This window comes from Rhinoraja longicauda, chromosome 43 (genome assembly GCF_053455715.1).
Source record: "Rhinoraja longicauda isolate Sanriku21f chromosome 43, sRhiLon1.1, whole genome shotgun sequence".
NCBI classification, from domain to species: domain Eukaryota; kingdom Metazoa; phylum Chordata; class Chondrichthyes; order Rajiformes; family Arhynchobatidae; genus Rhinoraja; species Rhinoraja longicauda.
This window is the reverse complement of record NC_135995.1, coordinates 3,533,594-3,552,581: the sequence shown is the minus strand read 5'-3', so window position 1 is coordinate 3,552,581 and position 18,988 is coordinate 3,533,594.

The following is an 18,988-nucleotide window of genomic DNA, read 5'->3' as shown; positions in this document are numbered from 1 at the left end:
CAATGATCATTCATGGTAGACCCAAAATTCCGGAGTAACTCAGGGGGTCAGGCAGCATCTCTGGAGAACGTGGACAGGTACAACGTGCTGGAGTAACAGCGGGTCAGGCAGCATCTCTGGAGAACGTGGACAGGTACAAAGTGCTGGAGTAACTCAGCGGGTCAGGCAGCATCTCTGGAGAACGTGGACAGGTACAAAGTGCTGGAGTAACTCAGCGGGTCAGGCAGCATCTCTGGAGAACGTGGACAGGTACAAAGTGCTGGAGTAACTCAGCGGGTCAGGCAGCTTCTCTGGAGAACGTGGACAGGTACAAAGTGCTGGTGTAACTCAGCGGGTCAGGCAGCATCTGTGGAGAACGTGGACAGGTACAAAGTGCTGGAGTAACTCAGCGGGTCAGGCAGCTTCTCTGGAGAACGTGGACAGGTACAAAGTGCTGATGTAACTCAGCGGGTCAGGCAGCATCTGTGGAGAACGTGGACAGGTACAAAGTGCTGGAGTAACTCAGCGGGTCAGGCAGCATCTGTGGAGAACGTGGACAGGTACAATGTGCTGGAGTAACTCAGCGGGTCAGGCAGCATCTGTGGAGAACGTGGACAGGTACAAAGTGCTGGAGTAACTCAGCGGGTCAGGCAGCATCTCTGGAGAACGTGGACAGGTACAAAGTGCTGGAGTAACTCAGCGGGTCAGACAGCATCTCTGGAGAACGTGGACAGGTACAAAGTGCTGGAGTAACTCAGCGGGTCAGGCAGCATCTCTGGAGAAAGGGAATAGGTGACGTTTCGGGTCGAGACCCTCGGCCGCGACCCGAAACGTCACTTATATTCCTTTTGTCCAGAGATGCTGCCTGATCCGCTGAGTTACTCCAACATTTTGTGTCTACGATTTAAACCAGCATCTGTAGTTCCTTCTTACATATTCAGTTGCATTTGTTCTGCAGTTTTTGCAGCCAGGATTCCAAAGATCACAAGATTGATTGTCCTCCGTAGTTTTTCTTCCAACGTTCCCGCCCAGCACTAATTTTCATCGATGCTAGTTTCCAGTTTGCCTTCAAGAAGCCCGCTGACCACGGGCGCTGAACGTACAGAGTTTGTACGTTCTCCCCGTGACCTGCGTGGGTTTTCTCCGGGCGCTCCGGTTTCCTCCCACACTCCAAAGATGTGCAAGTTTGTAGGTTAATTGGCTTTGGTATAAATGTACTAAATGTCCCTCGTGTGTGTAGGATAGTGTCGGTGTGCGTGGACCGTTGGTCGCTGCGGTCTCGGTGGGCCGAAGGGCCTGTTTCCGCGCGGTATCTCTAAAACTAAAAACTGAATACCGATCTATCTCCGCCAAAAAGAAGGGCCTCGACCCGAAACGTCACCCATTCCGTCTCTCCAGATATGCTGCCTGTCCCGCTGACTTACTCCAGCACTTTGTGTCTACGATTTCAACCAGCATCTGCAGTTATTTTCCTACACAATCTACAAACGTCTTTGGAGTGTGGGAGGGAACCGAAGATCTCGGAGAAACCCCACGCAGGTCACGGGGAGAACGTACAAACTCCGTACAGACAGTACCCGTGGTCGGGATGGAACCCGGGTTTCTTGCGCTGTGAGGCTGTAGTTCTACCCACTGCGCCCCTACTCAGATGTTCCACCCGAGCTCCTGATACTCCTCCCTACACCCTCCGCCCGATCTTTGTCCCCTGCCTCTCCCATCTCCTCCCCGGTCTCCCTCCGCCCTCCTCTCCCTCATCCTCCTGTTCTTACCCCGACCCATCCGGGCGGCACGATGGCACAGCGGTAGAACTACAGCCTCACAGCGCCAGAGGCCCCGGTTCGATCCTGACCGCGGGTGCTGTCCGTCTGGAGTTTGTACCTTCACCCTGTGATGTCGTGGGTTTCTTCTGGGCGCTCCGGCTTTCTCCTACACCCCAAAGACGTACAGGTTTGTTGGTTAATTGGCTCCGGTAAACATCGTAAATCATCCCGAGGATCCTGCTCGTGTAAATTACGATAAATTAAATTAAATTAAACGTAATTAAACTAAACTAAGCTAAACTTAACTAAACTAAATTAAACTTGTGGATATTTTTAAGGCAGAGATTGATAGATTCTTGATTAGTGCGGGTGTCAGGGGTTATGGGGAGAAGGCAGGAGAATGGGGTTGGGAGGGAGAGATAGATCAGCCGTGATTGAATGGCGGAGTGGACTTGATGGGCCGAATGGCCTAATTCTGCCCCTGTGACTTAGACAATAGACAATAGGTGCAGGAGTGGGCCATTCAGCCCTTCGAGCCAGCACCGCCATTCAATGCGATCATGGCTGATCACTCTCAATCAGTACCCCGTTCCTGCCTTCTCCCCATACCCCCTCACTCCGCTATCCTTAAGAGCTCTATCCAGCTCTCTCTTGAAAGCATCCAACGAACTGGCCTCCACTGCCTTCTGAGGCAGAGAATTCCACACCTTCACCACTCTCTGACTGAAAAAGTTCTTCTTCATCTCCGTTCTAAATGGCCTACCCCTTATTCTTAAACTGTGCCCCTTGTTCTGGACTCCCCCAACATTGGGAACATGTTTCCTGCCTCTAATGTGTCCAATCCCCTAATTATCTTATATGTTTCAATAAGATCCCCCCTCACCCTCCTAAATTCCAGTGTATACAAGCCTAATTGCTCCAGCCTTTCAACATACAACAGTCCCGCCATTCCGGGAATTAACCTAGTGAACCTACGCTGCACGCCCTCAATAGCAAGAATATCCTTCCTCAAATTTGGAGACCAAAACTGCACACAGTACTCCAGGTGCGGTCTCACTAGGGCCCGGTACAACTGTAGAAGGACCCCTTTGCTCCTATACTCAACTCCTCTTGTTATGAAGGCCAACATTCCATTGGCTTTCTTCACTGCCTGCTGTACCTGCATGCTTCCTTTCAGTGACTGATGCACTAGGACACCCAGATCTCGTTGAACATCCCCTCTTCCTAACTTGACACCATTCAGATAATAATCTGCCTTTCTACTCTTACTTCCAAAGTGAATAACCTCACACTTATCTACATTAAACTGCATCTGCCATGTATCCGCCCACTCACACAACCTGTCCAAGTCACCCTGCAGCCTTATTGCATCTTCCTCACAATTCACACTACCCCCCAGCTTTGTATCATCTGCAAATTTGCTAATGACTTATGACCTAAACTGAACTAAATTAAATTAAACTAAATTAAATTAAATTAAATTAAATTAAATTAAATTGAATTAAATTAAATTAAATTAAATTAAATTAAATTAAATTAAATTAAATTAAATTAAATTAAATTAAATTAAATTAAATTGAACTAAACGAATCAAAACTAAACTAACTTCCTGGGGGATTAATTAACAGTTGTTTTGGTCTTACCGAATCAATTCCCTAAGGATCTTTCTCAAGTATATATTAAGAATATCTCGACTACTTTGCATTGGAACGACGATTGTTTTCAAGGTGACTCCGCCGGAAAAAAATGCACGAACCGGTAACGAATCCGGTATATTTAATTTTCTATCCCGTTCTGGCTGCGGTCGGAATCCCAGGTAAGAGATAATATTGTTAGATTATTCATCGTTGAAGCTCATTGTCGAACGGTGTGATGTTATTACCGAGTCGCCTGCGATAGGGACCCGTGACGTCCAATGATTGTGTTGTAGAACCGTCCATCGTTTCGTTGTCCGACCCGATCTCCCGGTTATTAAACACTCGAACTTCCCCTCCCACTCCCACACTGACCTTTCTGCCCTGGGCCTCCTCCACTGTCAGAGTGAGACCCAGCGCAAATTGGAGCAACAGCACCTCCAATTTCACTTGGGCAGCTTACACGCAAAGCTGGAATAACTCAGCGGGTCAGACAGCATCTCTGTAGAACAGGAATAGGCGACGTTTCGGGTGTCAGGGGAAAGGGAAAACGAGAGAACGAGCTGGTGATATAGAGAGGAATTGTGATTTATAGAGAAATAGAACAAATAGATGTATGATATGTAACAAGAATAACGATGATAAAGGAAACGGGCCAGTGTTAGCTGTGGGCCAGGTGAGAACGAGTTACAGACAGCGAGACTCAACAAGACGACTTTGAAGTTAGTACAACGACTTGGATGGTGTGTGTGTGTGTGTGGGGGGGGGGGGGGGGGGTCGGAGAGAGGGGGTACTTGAAGTCAGCGAACTTAAGAAGGGTCTAGACCCCAAAGGTCACCTATTCCTTTTCTCCAGAGATACTGTCTGACCCGCTGAGTTACTCCAGCTTATTGTGTGAATTTTCGGTTTGCACCTGATATATACGGCCACTGGATATGCACTGGTTAAACTGCAAGAATAACTTCGAAACAAGTTAGTTTAGTTTAGTTTAGTTTGCGAAATACAGCGCGGAAACAGGCCCTTCGGCCCACCGAGTCCGCGCCGACCAGCGATCCCCGCACACTAATTCTACACCAAAAACAAAGGGGACAATTTACATTTACACCAAGTCAATTAACGGACGAACAGTACGTCTGTGGAGTGTGGGACAAAACCGAAGATCCCGGAGAACACCCACGCATTTCACGGGGAGAACACAGAAACGTGGCATTCATAGCAAGAGGATTTGAGTTTAGGAGCAGGGAGGTTCTGCTGCAGTTGTACAGGGCCTTGGTGAGACCGCACCTGGAGTATTGTGTGCAGTTTTGGTCTCCTAACCTGAGGAAAGACGTTCTTGCCTTAGAGGGAGTACAGAGAAGGTTCACCAGATTGATCCCTGGGATGGCGGGACTTTCATATGAAGAAAGACTGGATAGACTGGGCTTGTACTCGCTGGAATTTAGAAGACTGAGGGGGGATGTTATAGAAACATATAAAATTCTTAAGGGGTTGGAGAGGCTAGATGCGGGAAGATTGTTCCCGATGTTGGGGAAGTCCAGAACCAGGGGTCACAGCTTAAGGATAAGGGGGAAGTCTTTTAGGACCGAGATGAGAAAACATTTCTTCACAAAGAGAGTGGTGAGTCTGTGGAATTCTCTGCCACAGAAGGTAGTTGAGTCCAGTTCATTGACTATATTTAAGAGGGAGTTAGATGTGGCCCTTTTTGCTAAAGGGATCAGGGGGTATGGAGAGAAGGCAGGTACAGGCTACTGAGCTGGATGATCAGCCATGATCATATTGAATGGCGGCGCAGGCTCGAAGGGCCGAATGGCCTATTCCTGCACCTATTTTCTATGTTTCTATGTTTCTATGTTTCTATGTTTCTACATACAAGCGCCCGTGGTCTGAATCGAACCCGGGTCTCTTGCGCTGTGGGGCAGCAACTCTACCGCTGCTCCTCTGTTAACCGCTGCTCTCCCTCCCTCCCTCCAGTGAACGCGATGGCGATTGCGGTCTTGTCCCGGGGAAAGTGCGGTCTCTCCGCTTGCATCAGCCGCTACCTGGTGTCCATGTCAGCGGCGGATCTGCTGGTCGTCCTCACCAGCGTCGTCCTGAGCCGGATAATCGGGGTATATTTCCCCGCCAGCTTCCTCTCCATAACCCCGCTGTGCCGACTGAAAACGGTCTTAATTTACGCCGCCCGGGATAGTTCTGTTTGGTTAACAGTCGCCTTCACCTTCGACCGCTTTGTAGCCATCTGCTGCCAGAACATGAGAAACAAGTACTGCAGGAAGGACACCGCGGGGGCGGTTGTTGGGATTGTATGTGTTCTGAGCTGTGTCCGAAACATCCCTTGGTACTTTGTATTTAAGCCCCTGTACATTGTAGACAACACACCGTGGTATTGCATTTTCATCTCGAATTATTTCGCTTCAAAACAGTGGGGCGCCTTTTCGTTTCTCAACCACACCCTAACTCTGTTTGTGCCACTGATTTTAATTTCCCTCTTCAACGTGCTGACAGTGAAGCATATTTTGGTCGCCAACAGGATCCGCAAAGCCCTCCGCTCCAAGAAGGGCGGCGAAACCGAGACTGACCCCGAGATAGAGAACCGGAGGAAATCTATCGTCTTACTTCTTACCATATCCGGTAGTTTCGTCCTCTTGTGGGCGACTTCTGCAGCACATTACCTCTACACTCGAGTTGCAAACGCTAACGACCGGACGGGTAACAGCGACCCTGTGTACATCGTCCAAGAAGCTGGGTACATATTGGTTCTCCTGAGTTGCTGCACAAACACATTTATTTATACCATAATCCAGACCAAATTCAGGAATGAGGTGAAAACCCTAATGAAATGCCCACTGGTCCTAATTGCTCAAATGTTTAAACAGCGCGAATGACGCTTGCATCTTAATTTAGTTATAGACAATAGACAATAGAAATAGGTGCAGGAGGAGGCCATTCGGCCCTTCGAGCCAGCACCGCCATTCAATGTGATCATGGCTGATCATTCTCAATCAGTACCCCGTTGCTGCCTTCTCCCCATACCCCCTGACTCCGCTATCCTTAAGAGCTCTATCTAGCTCTCTCTTGAATGTACTCAGAGAATTGGCCTCCATTGCCCTCTGAGGCAGAGAATTCCGCCGATTCACAACGCTCTGACTAAAAAAGTTTTTCCTCATCTCTGTTCTAAATGGCCTACCCCTTATTCTTAAACTGTGGCCCCTGGTTCTGGAATCCCCCAACATTGGGAACATGTTTCCTGCCTTTAACGTGTCCAACCCTTTAATAATTTTAGTTTAGTTTAGTTTAGTTTAGAGATACAGCGCGGAAACATGCCCTTCGGCCCACCGAGTCTGTACCGACCAGCGATCCCACACATTAACACTATCCTCCACACACTCGGGACAATTTTACATTTATAGCAAGCCAATTAACCCACAAACCTGTGCGTCTTTGAACTGTGGGAGGAAACCAGAGCTGCCGGAGAAAACCCACACGGTCACGTGGAGAAGTACAAATTCCGTACAGTCAAGCACCCAAGGTCGGGTTCGAACCCGGGTCTCCAGCGTTGTAAGAGCTCTAAGCGCTGCAAGGCAGTAACTCTAACAGAAGAAACTATGCAAGGTTATTTATATTAATTGCATAATTAATGTCAAATGATAATCAATCAGATACATTATATTTGCCTCCGCATTAGTTCTTTATCGACGTCTTGGTAAGACAAGTTAATTCGCGTTTATTTTAATTTTAAATCAAGAGACTTGTCAATGACTACAACAAACCTCCAGGGACAGAGATATTACTTGGTTACAGGTGAGAACAGCGGATACAGTAGATGAGCTTGGAGGAGGTGCAAGTGAAGAAAGAGGTTAATTTGCTCCTCCTCCAACCTCATCTACTGTATCCGCTGTTCCAGGTGTGGAGTCTTGTACATAGCGAGACCAAGCGCGGGCTCGGCGATCGTTTCGCTGAACGCCTCCGCTCAGTCCGCCTGGATCTACCTGACCTCCCAGTTGCCAAACTCCCTCACTCATTCCCACACTGACCTTTCTGTCCTGGGCCTCCTATACTGTCAGAGTGCGGCCCAGCGCAAATTGGAGGAACAGCACCTCATATTTCGCTTGGGCAGGTTACACCCCAGCGGTATGAACATTGACCTCTGTAACCTCAAGAAAGCTTTGCTTTCTCTCTCTTTCCATCCCCTCCTCTTCCCAGTTCTCCCACCATTCTTACATTTTATCTGTTTGTTTGTTTTTGTTGTTTTACCTTCTCCCAGCTAACAATGATATATTCTACATTTTCCCTGATCTCCATTCCATTTGTTCTATTTTCACACCATAACCTTCCATATCTATCTACCTCCCTCCCCCCTGATGTAAATCTGAAGAAGGGTCTCGACCCGAAACGCCACCCATTCCTTTTCTACAGAGATGCTGCCTGTCCCGCTGAGTTACTCCAACATTTTGTGTCTGTCCTCGATTCACATTTCCTGGGCAAGAGCGCATCGACCTATTCCCATCACGATTTTATACACCTCTATAAGTTCACCCCTCATCCTCCTGCGCTCCAAGGAATAGAGTAACAGCCTACTCAACCCCTCCCGATAGCTCAGACCCTCTAGTCCTGGCAATATCCTCGTAAATTTTCTCTGTACCCTTTCCATGGTTGCCCATGATTGTAACAAACCTTGGAGGGTAGAGATATATATTGGTTACAAGTGAACTAGGCTCATTCAGTCACAAAGAAGCACTGCTAAGCTAATATTGGTACCGCATCATGCGGTCTCATAGTATATATATCACCGTCTGAAGAAGGATATCGGCCCGAAATGTCAGCCATTCCTTCTCTCCAGAGATGCTGCCTGGCCGGTGAATTACTCCAGCATTTTATGTCTAACTTCCGTTGAAAGCAGCATCTGCAGTTCTTTCCTACGCAATAGAATAGAATAGAATAGAGTAGAATAGAGTAGAGTAGAATAGAATAGAATAGAGTAGAGTAGAATAGAATAGAACAGAATAGAATAAAGTAGAATAGAATAGAGTAGAATAGAGTGGAATAGAATAGAATAGAATAGAATATAATAGAATAGAATAGAGTAGAATAGAATAGAATAAAGTAGAATAGAATGTGGAATAGAATAGAATAGAATAGAATATAATAGAATATAATAGAGTAGAATAGAATAGAGTAGAGTAGAATAGAATAGAATAGAATAGAATAGAATAAAGTAGTGTAGAATAGAATAGAGTAGAATAGAGTGGAATAGAATAGAATAGAATAGAATAGAATAGAATAGAGTAGAATAGAATAGAATAGCCTTTTTGGACGAAATTCCGTTACCCACAGTCAACAATGAGAGGCAATAAAAATAAAGCAATAACACACACAATCACAAAACCAACACAAAACAAAAAAAACATCCATCACAGTGAGTCTCCTCCAGTCACCTCCTCACTGTGATTGAAGGCCAGAATGTTATTCTCTTCCCTGCTGTCTTCTCCCGCAGTCAGGCAGTCGAACTTGCCATGTCGGGGCGGTCGGGGCTCCCGACATTGAAGCCCCCGCCGGGAAAATCCCGCGGCCTATTCCAGGCCGCGCCGGACCGTGAATGGTCCACATTGGGCCGACCCAAGCCCCGCGATTCGGGGCGGGCGAAGACTCTACCGCTGCCGGAGCTCCCGATGTCGGCCCCCACCCAGGGACCTGCGAGCTTCCGACGTCCAATCGGCCCGCGGCCCGCGGCCGGAGCCTCCGAAGGCGAGTCGCAGCCGCACTCGCAGCGCCACAACAGCCTCCGAAGGTGGCGAGTACAGTCTGGTCCGCGGGCTCTGCGAACCAGAGCCCCAGGTGGTCCCAGCAGGAGGCCGCCAGCTCCAGGTGTTTGGCCGATGGTGGGCCGCAGTGGGAATGGAGACACCACCCAGAAAAAAGGCGCTTCTCCGTTCGGAAGAGACAATTTGTATAGTCCCCCCCCCCATCACACATAGTTCACAACCACAAAAAAAGACTACATTACATCTACTTACAATTAAGAAAGAAAAAAATAAAAGAAAAAGACAGGTTGCAGGTTGCGCAGCGCCGCCCCAATCGGAATACACCACATTATCTTCCCGCTCGCCATTCTGCCCGCCTGGCGCCCATAGTCAGGGAAGCAGAGAGGAGCAGATACTGAACACCACGCATCTTCTCATCGGCAAAATGAACAAGAGAAGCCTCAGATTAGAAACATAGAAACATAGAAAATAGGTGCAGGAGGAGGCCATTTGGCCCTTCGAGCCAGCATCGCCATTCATTGTGATCATGGCTGATCATTGTTGACTGTGGGTAACGGAATTTCGTCCAAAAAGGCTATTCTATTCTACTCTATTCTATTCTATTCTATTCTATTCTATTCTACTCTATTCTACTCTATTCTATTCTATTCTATTCTATTCTATTCTATTCTATTCTATTCTATTCTATTCTATTCTATTCTATTCTATTCTATTCTATTCTGTTCTATTCTATTCTATTCTATTCTGTTCTATTCTATTCCACTCTATGGCTGATCATCCACAATCAGTAACCCGTGCCTGCCTTCGTCCGATACCCCTTGATTCCACAAGCCCCGAGAGCTCTATCTAACTCTCTTTTAAATTCATCCAGTGAATTGGCCTCCACTGCCCTCTGTGGCAGAGAATTCCACAAATTCACAACTGCCTGGGTGAAAAAGTTCCTTCTCAACTCAGTTTTAAATGGCCCTCCCCTTTATTCTAAGACTGTGGCCCCTGGTTCTGGACTCCCCCAACATTGGGAACATTTTTCCTGCATCTAGCTTGTCTAGGCCTTTTATAATTTTATATGTCTCTATAAGATCCCTTCTCATCCTTCTAAACCCCGTGAATACAAGCCCAGTCTTTCCAATCATTCCTCATATGACAGTCCCGCCATCCCAGGGATTAACCTCGTGAACCTACGCTGCTCTGCCTCAATAGCAAGGACGTCCTTTGCATGAACTAATTTAATTCCCGGGAAAACATAATGTTATAATTTTAGCTTAAGCTATAGCCTAATTATTTGTGTGCTTCAAATTCCCAAGGCGAGATTATTTGGCAACAGCAAAGTCATGGTCATAAAATGGGCACAAACAGCTGGGACAGGCAGCACCTCTGGAGAGAAGGAATGGGTGACGTTTCGGGTCGAGACCCTTCTTCAGACTAGTCAGACAAAAAGGAAACGAAATATATAGACAATGGCGTAGAGAGATGAAGAACAATGAACGAGAAATGTGCAAGAAAGTAACGATGAGAAAGGTCGTTGTTAGCTGTTTGCCGAGAAACTGGTGCGACGCCAGTGGGGGAGGGATGGAGTGAGAGGGAATGCCGGGGTTCCTTGTAGTTACAGAAGTAAATATTCATACCAGTAAGCTGCCTAAGCGAAATATGAGATGCTGTTCCTCCATTTCTGCCAGTCATTCTACTCATGGATCAATGCATTTTGCAAACGACTGAATGATGCGATTCAGACGCACAATATACATAGTGTGTTTAAGTCCCAGGTAGACACACAATGCTGCATTAACTCAGCGGGTAAGGTAGCATCTCAGGAGAGAAGGAATAGGTGACGTTTCGGGTCGAGACCCAGTCCTGACAGACGTCACGTTTTTTTTTGTTAACAACATTATCCTGCACCAATATTGGACATTTTTTACATTTACCAAGCCAATTAACCTACAAACCTGCACGTCTTTGGAGTGTGGGAGGAAACCGAAGATCTCGGAGAAAACCTACGCAGGTCACGGGGAGAACGTACAAACTCCTATAGTCGGGATGGAACCCGGGTCTCCGGCGCTGCATTTGTTGTAAGGCAGCAAATCTACCACTGCGCCGCCGTGTTGTTCGGCTTTGTTGGGCTCAGGTACTTTCGCCTTCCATTACTTACAGTGGAGGAATATTGCAGAGTGAAGACTATCGAGGTAGGGTTATTTCCAACAGTCAAGATAGTTTATTATCATATGTCTTAGGTAGAACAATTAAATTCGTGCTTGCAGCAGCACAACAGAATATGTAAACATAGTACAATGTACACATTATAATAAACGAGAAAAAGATTCCGTTTGTGTATACACCGACGAGCCAAAACATTATGACCACTGGCAGGCGAAGTAAACAACAGTGATTATCTTGATACAATGTCACCTGTCAAGGGGTGGGATGTATTAGGCAGCAAGTGAACAGTCAGTTCTTGAAGTTGATGTGTTGGATGCAGGAGAAATGGGCAGGAGTAAAGACCTGAGCGACTTTGACATGGGCCAAATTGTTATGGCCAGATGACTGGCTCAGAGCATCTGTGAAACAGCAAGGCTTGTGGGGAGCTCCCGGTTAGCAGTGGTGAGTACCGACCGACCGACAGTGGTCCGAGGAGGGACAAATCACAAACCGGCGACAGGGTGCTGGGCTCATCGATGTGCGTGGCAACGAAGGCGATCCCGTCTGGTCCGAACCGACATAAGGTCGACTGTGGTACAAGTCACAGAAAAACTTTAATGGTGGTGAGGAGAGGAATGTGTCACAATACACAGTGCTTCGCACCCTGCTGTGTATGGGGCTGCACACGGAGGGCCAACAGCATATCAGGCAGTTGGTCATAATGTTTTGGCTCATCAGATCATAATGTTTTGTCTGATCGGTGTGTGTGTGTGTATACATATAACATAACATAACATAACATAACAGAACTTTATTGTCATTCGGTATAAATACCGAACGAAATTTCAGCAGTCACAACAAACAGCAAAAAAGAAAAGAACACAGGACACACGACCCCAACACAAACATCCATCACAGTGACTCCAAACACCCCCTCACTGTGATGGAAGGCAACAAAACTTCCACTTTCCTCCCCCCTATATATATATATGTATCCTCGACGGTGCGACTTTTTCAGCATCCTAACATCGTGGAGCTGGCGGTCCTTTTGGAAACATAGAAACATAGAAAATAGGTGCAGGAGGAGGTCATTCGGCCCTTCAAGCCATTCATTGTGATCATGGCTGATCACCCACAATCAGTAACCTGTGCCCAACTTCTCCCCATATCCCTTGATTCCACTAGCCCCCAGAGCTCCATCTTTTGCTGGGGATCGACTTCGAGGGCTCCAACCGCGGGAGCCTGCGGACTTAACGTCGTGGAACTCGTGGTCCCTTGGTTAGGGATCGACTTCGGGAATTCGAACCGCCCCGACGCGGAACTTCGATCGCCGGCTGCGGGAGCTTACATCGACGCGACTGCGGATGGTTCGACCGCCCAGACCGCGAGAGAAAAGGAGGGAGGACAATAACACGTTATTGGCTTCCATCACGGTGCGCTATATAATTTGTATGTAGTTGCGTGTCTTGCTGCTTTTTTGGTACGACTGTAAGGCAAATCAAGTTCCTTTTATGTTCTTTCATACATGGCCAATAAATTATTTGTATCTTGTATCTTTGTATTTAATTCTACTCCTATCACATGATCTTATGATCTTATGATCTTATAAATATATAAGATCATAAGATCGTAAGATCATGTGATAGTAGAATCAGGCCATTCGGCCCATCAAGTCTACTCCGCTGTTCAAACATGGCTGATCTATCTCTCCCTCCCATCCCCATTATCATACCTTCTGCCCGTAACTTCTGACAGCCGCACTAATCAAGAATTCGTCTGCCTCTGCCTTAAAAATATCCACAGACTACCAAACAGCATTGGGGATGTTGGGGAATGTATTAAGCAGGAAATTAGGGATGCGTGTAGCAAAGGTACAGCTGTTATCATGGGTGACTTTAATCTACATATAGATTGGGCCAACCAAATTGGTAGCAGCGCCGAGGACGAGGATTTCCCGGAATGTATACGGGATGTTTTTTAAAACCAATATGTAGAAGAACCGACTGCGGGATAGGCCATCCTAGACTGGGTATTGTGTAATGAGGAAGGATTAGTTAGCGATCATGTTGTTCAAAGCCCCTTGGGCAACAATTACCATAATATGGTGGAATTCTGCATTAGGGCGGAAAGGGACTCGGTTAATTCAGAGACTAGGGTCCTGAACATCAAGAAAGGAGGCTTTGAAGGTATGAGACGGGAATTGGCTAGGATAGACTGGGTAATAATAGTTAAAGGGTTGACTGTGGAGATGCAATGGCAAAGATTTAAAGACCGCATTGATGAACTCCAAAAAATGTTCATCCCTGTCTGGCGAAAAAAAACAAAACGGGGAAGGCCGCTCAACCGTGGCTAACGAGGGAAATCAATGATAGTGTTAAATCCAAGGAAAAGGCAAAACATTGGCCAGAGGAAGCAGCAAACCGGAGGACTGAGAGAAATTTAGAACTCAACAGAGGAGGACAAAGGGGATAATTAACAGGGGGGAAATGGCATGAAAGAAAGCTTGCGGAGAATATAACAACTGACTCTGAAAGCTTCTTTAGATATGTAAAAATGAAACGTTTAGTGAAGACAAATGTAGGTCCCTTACAGTCAGAGACAGGTGAATTTATAATGGGAAAGAAAGAAATGGCAGAACAGTTAAACGAGTATTTTGGTTCTGTCTTCACTAAGGAAGACACAAACAATCTCCCAGAAATACTCAGGGACCGAGGATGTAGTGGGAGGTAGGAACTGAAGGGAATCCACATTAATCAGGAAATGGTGTGAGGTAAACTATTGGGACTGAAGGCAGATAAATCACCAGGGGCTGATGGTCTGCATCCCAGAGTACTCAAGGAGGTGGCCCTGAAAATTTTGGATGCGTTGCTGATCATTTTCCAATGTTTTCTCGACTCTGGATCAGTTCATGTGGACTGGAGGGTAGCTAATGTAACCCCACTTTTTAAGAAAGGATGGAGAGAGAAAACAGGGAATGATAGACCAATTAACCTTACATCGGTAGTGGGGAAGATGCTTCAGTCGATTGTTAAAGGTGTAATAGCAGCGCATTTGGAAATCAGTGACAGGATCGGTCAAAGTCAGCATGGATTGATGAAGGGGATATCATGCTTGACTAATCTTCTGGAATATTTTGAGGGTGTAACAAGTAGAATGGATGAGGGAGAGCAAGTGGATGTAGTGTATCTGGACTTTCAAAAAGCCTTTGCCAAGGTCCCACACAAGAGATTCGTGTGCAAAATTAGAGCACATGGTATTGGGGGAGCACATGGTATTGACATAGATAGAGAACTGGTTGGCAGAGAGGAAGCAAAGAGTAGGAATTAACGGGTCCTTTTCAGAATGGCAGACAGTGACCAGAGGGGTGCCGCAAGGCTCGGTGGTGGAAATCTAGTTATTTACAATATATATTAACGATTTAAACGAGGGAACATGTCCAAGATTGCGGATGACACAAAGCTGGGTGGCAGTGTAAGCTGCGGTGAGGATGCTGTGAGGCTGCAAGGTGACTTGGATATGTTGTGTGAGTGGGCAGGTGCATGGCAGATGCAGTATAATGTGGATAAATATGAGGTTATCCACTTTGGTGGCTAGAACAGGAAGGCAGATTATTATCTGAATGATGTCACATTTGGAAAGGGGGGGGGGGGGGTGCAGCGAGACATGGGTGTGCTTGTACATCAGTCACTGAAAGGAAACATGCAGGTACAGCAGGCAGCCAATGGCATGTTGGCCTTCATAGCGAGAGGAGTTGAGTATAGGAGCAAGGAGGTCCCACTGCAGTTGTACGGGGCCCCGGTGAGACCGCACCTGGAGAATTGTGTGCAATATTGGCCTCCTTTGAGGAAGGACATTATTGCTATAGAGAGAGTGCAGCTTAGGTTCACCAGGTTAATTCTCGGGATGGCGGGACAGACATATGATGAAAGAATGGGTCGATTGGGCTTGTATTCACTGGAATTTAGAAGGATGAGACGGGATCTTATAGAAACATATACAATTCTTAAAGGATTGGACAGGCTAGATGCAGCAAAAATGTTCCCGGTGATGGGGGAGTCCAGAACCAGGGGTCACAGTTTGAAAATAAGGGGTAGGCCATTTAGGACTGAGATGAGGAATAACTTCTTCACCTGGAGAGTTGTGAATCTGTGGAATTCTCTGTCATAGAAGGCAGTGGAGGCCAATTCACTGGATGTTTTCCGGAGAGTGTTAGATTTAGCTCTAAGGTCTAAATGATTCAAGGGTTATGGAGAAAAAGCAGGAACGGAGTACTGATTTTGGATGATCAGCCATGGTCATATTGAATGGCGATGCTGGATCGAAGGGCCGAATGCCCTCCTCCTGCACCTACTTTTTCTATGTTTCTGTGTTTTCTCCAGATGGCAGCGGTGCTTTGTAACTGCAGCGAGCTGCACAGCGTGCTTTGGAACTACACAGCGCTTCATCTTTCGCGCCCAAAATTCCCCTTACCTGGAATCGGCGTGAGCTGAATCATCGGGTCACACCTTGGAGAATGAGAAGTTGAGTAAACCAAGTATTCATTTCAACGCGGATTAAACTGTGACAGGCAATGCACTTTAAAAAATGCTGTGCGGTGGATGTGTTTACCTTTACAACACGCCACCCGCCTTTTGACGAGAATAAGGAATAAACTGAACGTCACCAAGCATGCAGCCAGAGCGATCGCAGGGGACAGGTAATCTGATGCCACGCATTCCGCACTATCATCGCCTGCAACGTGAAGAAATGAAATGTTGACAATTATGTGCTTGATCTTAGTTTAGTTTTGAGTTACAGTTCGTAAACAGGCCCTTCGGCCCACCGAATCCCCGCACACTAACACTATCCTGCACTCGGGACAATTTATACTTTATACCAAGCCAATTAACCTACAAACCTGTACGCCTTTGGCGTTTTCTCTTATTATTTGAACATAATCAATAGACAATAAACTATAGACAATAGACAATAGGTGCAGGAGGAGGCCATTCGGCCCTTCGAACCAGCACCGCCATTCAACGTGATCATGGCTGATCATTCACAATCAGTACCCTGTTCCTGCCTTCACCCCATACCCCCTGACTCCGTTATCATTAAGTGCTCTATCTAGCTTTCTCTTGAAAGCATCCAGAGAATTGGCCTTCAATGCCTTCTGAGGCAGAGAATCATCCCATATATCCATTACCTGTGCATTAATTTATTATGAGATTACAAATATAATGTATTAAAATCTTAGTAGAGGAATTGAAAGTAGGTTGTCAAATCCAACATTGTTTTTTTCTGAATGCTTCAACATATTAATCACATATATTCATTGCCTGCAGATCAAGTTAGTTTAGTTTAGTTTACTTTAGAGATACACTGCGGAAACAGGCCTTTCGGCCCACCGAGTCCGCGCCGACCAACTATCCCCGCACACTAGCACTATCCTACATACACTTGGGCCAATTTACAGTTTTTTTTTACCAAAGCCAAAATAACCTACAAACCTATACGTCATTGGAGTGTGGGAGGAACCGAATCACCCGGGAAAAACCTACGCAGGTCACGGGGAGAACGTACAAACTCCGTACAGACAGCATCCGTGGTCAGGATAGAACCCGGGTCTCTGGCGCTGCAAGTGCTGTAAGGCAGCAACTCGACCTCTGTGCCACCTTGCCGCCCTCCTTAGACAGAGGGCGGTGAATGTGTGGAATTCTTTGCCACAGAAGGCTGTGGAGGACAAGTCAATGGATATTTTTAAGACAGAGATAGATAGATACTTGATTAGTACGGGTGTCAGGAGTGATGGGGAGAAGGCAGAAGAATGGGGTTGGGAGAGAGAGATAGATCAGCCATGATTGAATGGCGCAGCAGACTTGATGGGCCGAATGGCCAAATTCAGCTCCTATAGCTTATGACCTTATGACCATAATAAAGATATGGATGATAGTCAGCATAGACTCGGTGAGCCGAAGGCCCAGTTTCCATGTGCATCTCTATAGGGTGTGAAGTAGCGTTAGCCTCATCAGTTAAAGACACACTTTTTCTCACTGTGCCTGCTGATGCCTCTGCTGGGCGCTTGAGGGCGGCATAGGCGGCGTCGTCGTTCGGTGTTCATTATTCGAATTTAGAATTTGGACTTTCGAGACACAGCGCAGAAACAGGCCCTTCTGCCCACCGAGACCGCGCCGACCAGAGATCACCCCACCCCGCACACTAGCCCTATTCTATACCCTAGGGACACGTTACAATATCACCGAAGCCAATTAACCTAGAAGCTTGTCGGTCTTTGGAGCGTGGGAGGAAACCGTAGACCCGGAGAAAACCCACGCGGTCACAGGGAGTGACAGGGGTTGGACACATAAGGTCATAAGGAATTGGAGTAGAATTAGGCCTTTCGGCCCATCAAGTCTACTCTACCATTCAATCATGGCTGATCTATCTCTCCCCCCCAACCCCATTCTCCTGCCTTCTCCCCATAACCTCAGACACCCGTACTGATCAATAAGTATCTTCAAGTACTTTCGCCTGTGTGTCGTTATCACTTGTGTTACCTATCACCCATGCGGATGTCGTGTTCTCTCTCGCTATTGGAATCGACAGGTGAGTCGAGAGCAATGAGAAGTCATTCAGTTTTGACCGACTTTATGCTAATGAATGTATCACAAAATGCTGGAGTAACTCAGCAGGTCAGGCAGCATCTAGGAGAGAGGGAATGGGTGACGTTTCGGAACGAGACCCTTCTTCAGCCTGATGAATGATGCTAAGGAATGATTAATACTATTACCACAAAGAAGAAATACGATGGCCATTATTAATCTGCAGTTCTAGCGAACGTGTGCAGCATTACATACGCCAACCAACTCATCAGAGTTTACGTATAAAAGTAAAGAAGCCTGGTGAAAATTTTACTGCTGATTTAGTTTAGGTTAATTATGAGATACAGCGCGGAAACAGGCCCTTCGGCCCACCGAATCCGCACCGACCAGCGATCTCCGTACGTTAACACGATCCCGCACACACTCGGGACAATTTACACTTATACGTCTTTGAAATGTGGAATCAATCTCTGCCTTAATAAAACATATTTTGTCCTACCCTCCACAGCCTTCTGTGGCAAATAATTCCACAGATTCACAGCCCTCTGACTAAAGAAACCCCCCCTGATCTCCATCCCAAAGGAACGTCCAAGAATTATGGGGAAATGGGGAGAAAGCAGGAACGGGGGACTGATTCGGGCTAGCTCGAAGGGCCGAATAGCCCACTGCTGCAACGATTTTCGACGTTTCTATGTTTCTAATTCCGAGGTCACGAGCCCTGATCTGAGAATCTCCCACTAGTGGAAACATCGTCTCAATATCCACTTTATCCAGGCCTGCCTATCCAGGCAGATTTGTCACGTTACCATAATCATGCGGCAACAATATAACACTGGCTAGTTTCACATGAAATGCTTGAGTAACTCATCAGGACAGGCAGCATCTCTGGAGAGAAGGAATGGGCGATGTTTCAACTGAAAGATAGGGGAAAGGGAAACGAGAGATAAGGACGATGTTGTAGAGAGATATAGAACACACTAGCACAAGTGTGCCCGTTGGGCCCGTTCTCGTAGGGTTTCCATTGTAACCGGGAGGGGAGTGGGGGGGAGGGAAGGGGGAGGGAGGAGGGAGGTGTGGGGAGGGGGAGGGGGGAGGGGAGGGGGGAAGGGAGGAGGGATGGGGGGGAGGGAGAGGGGAGGGAG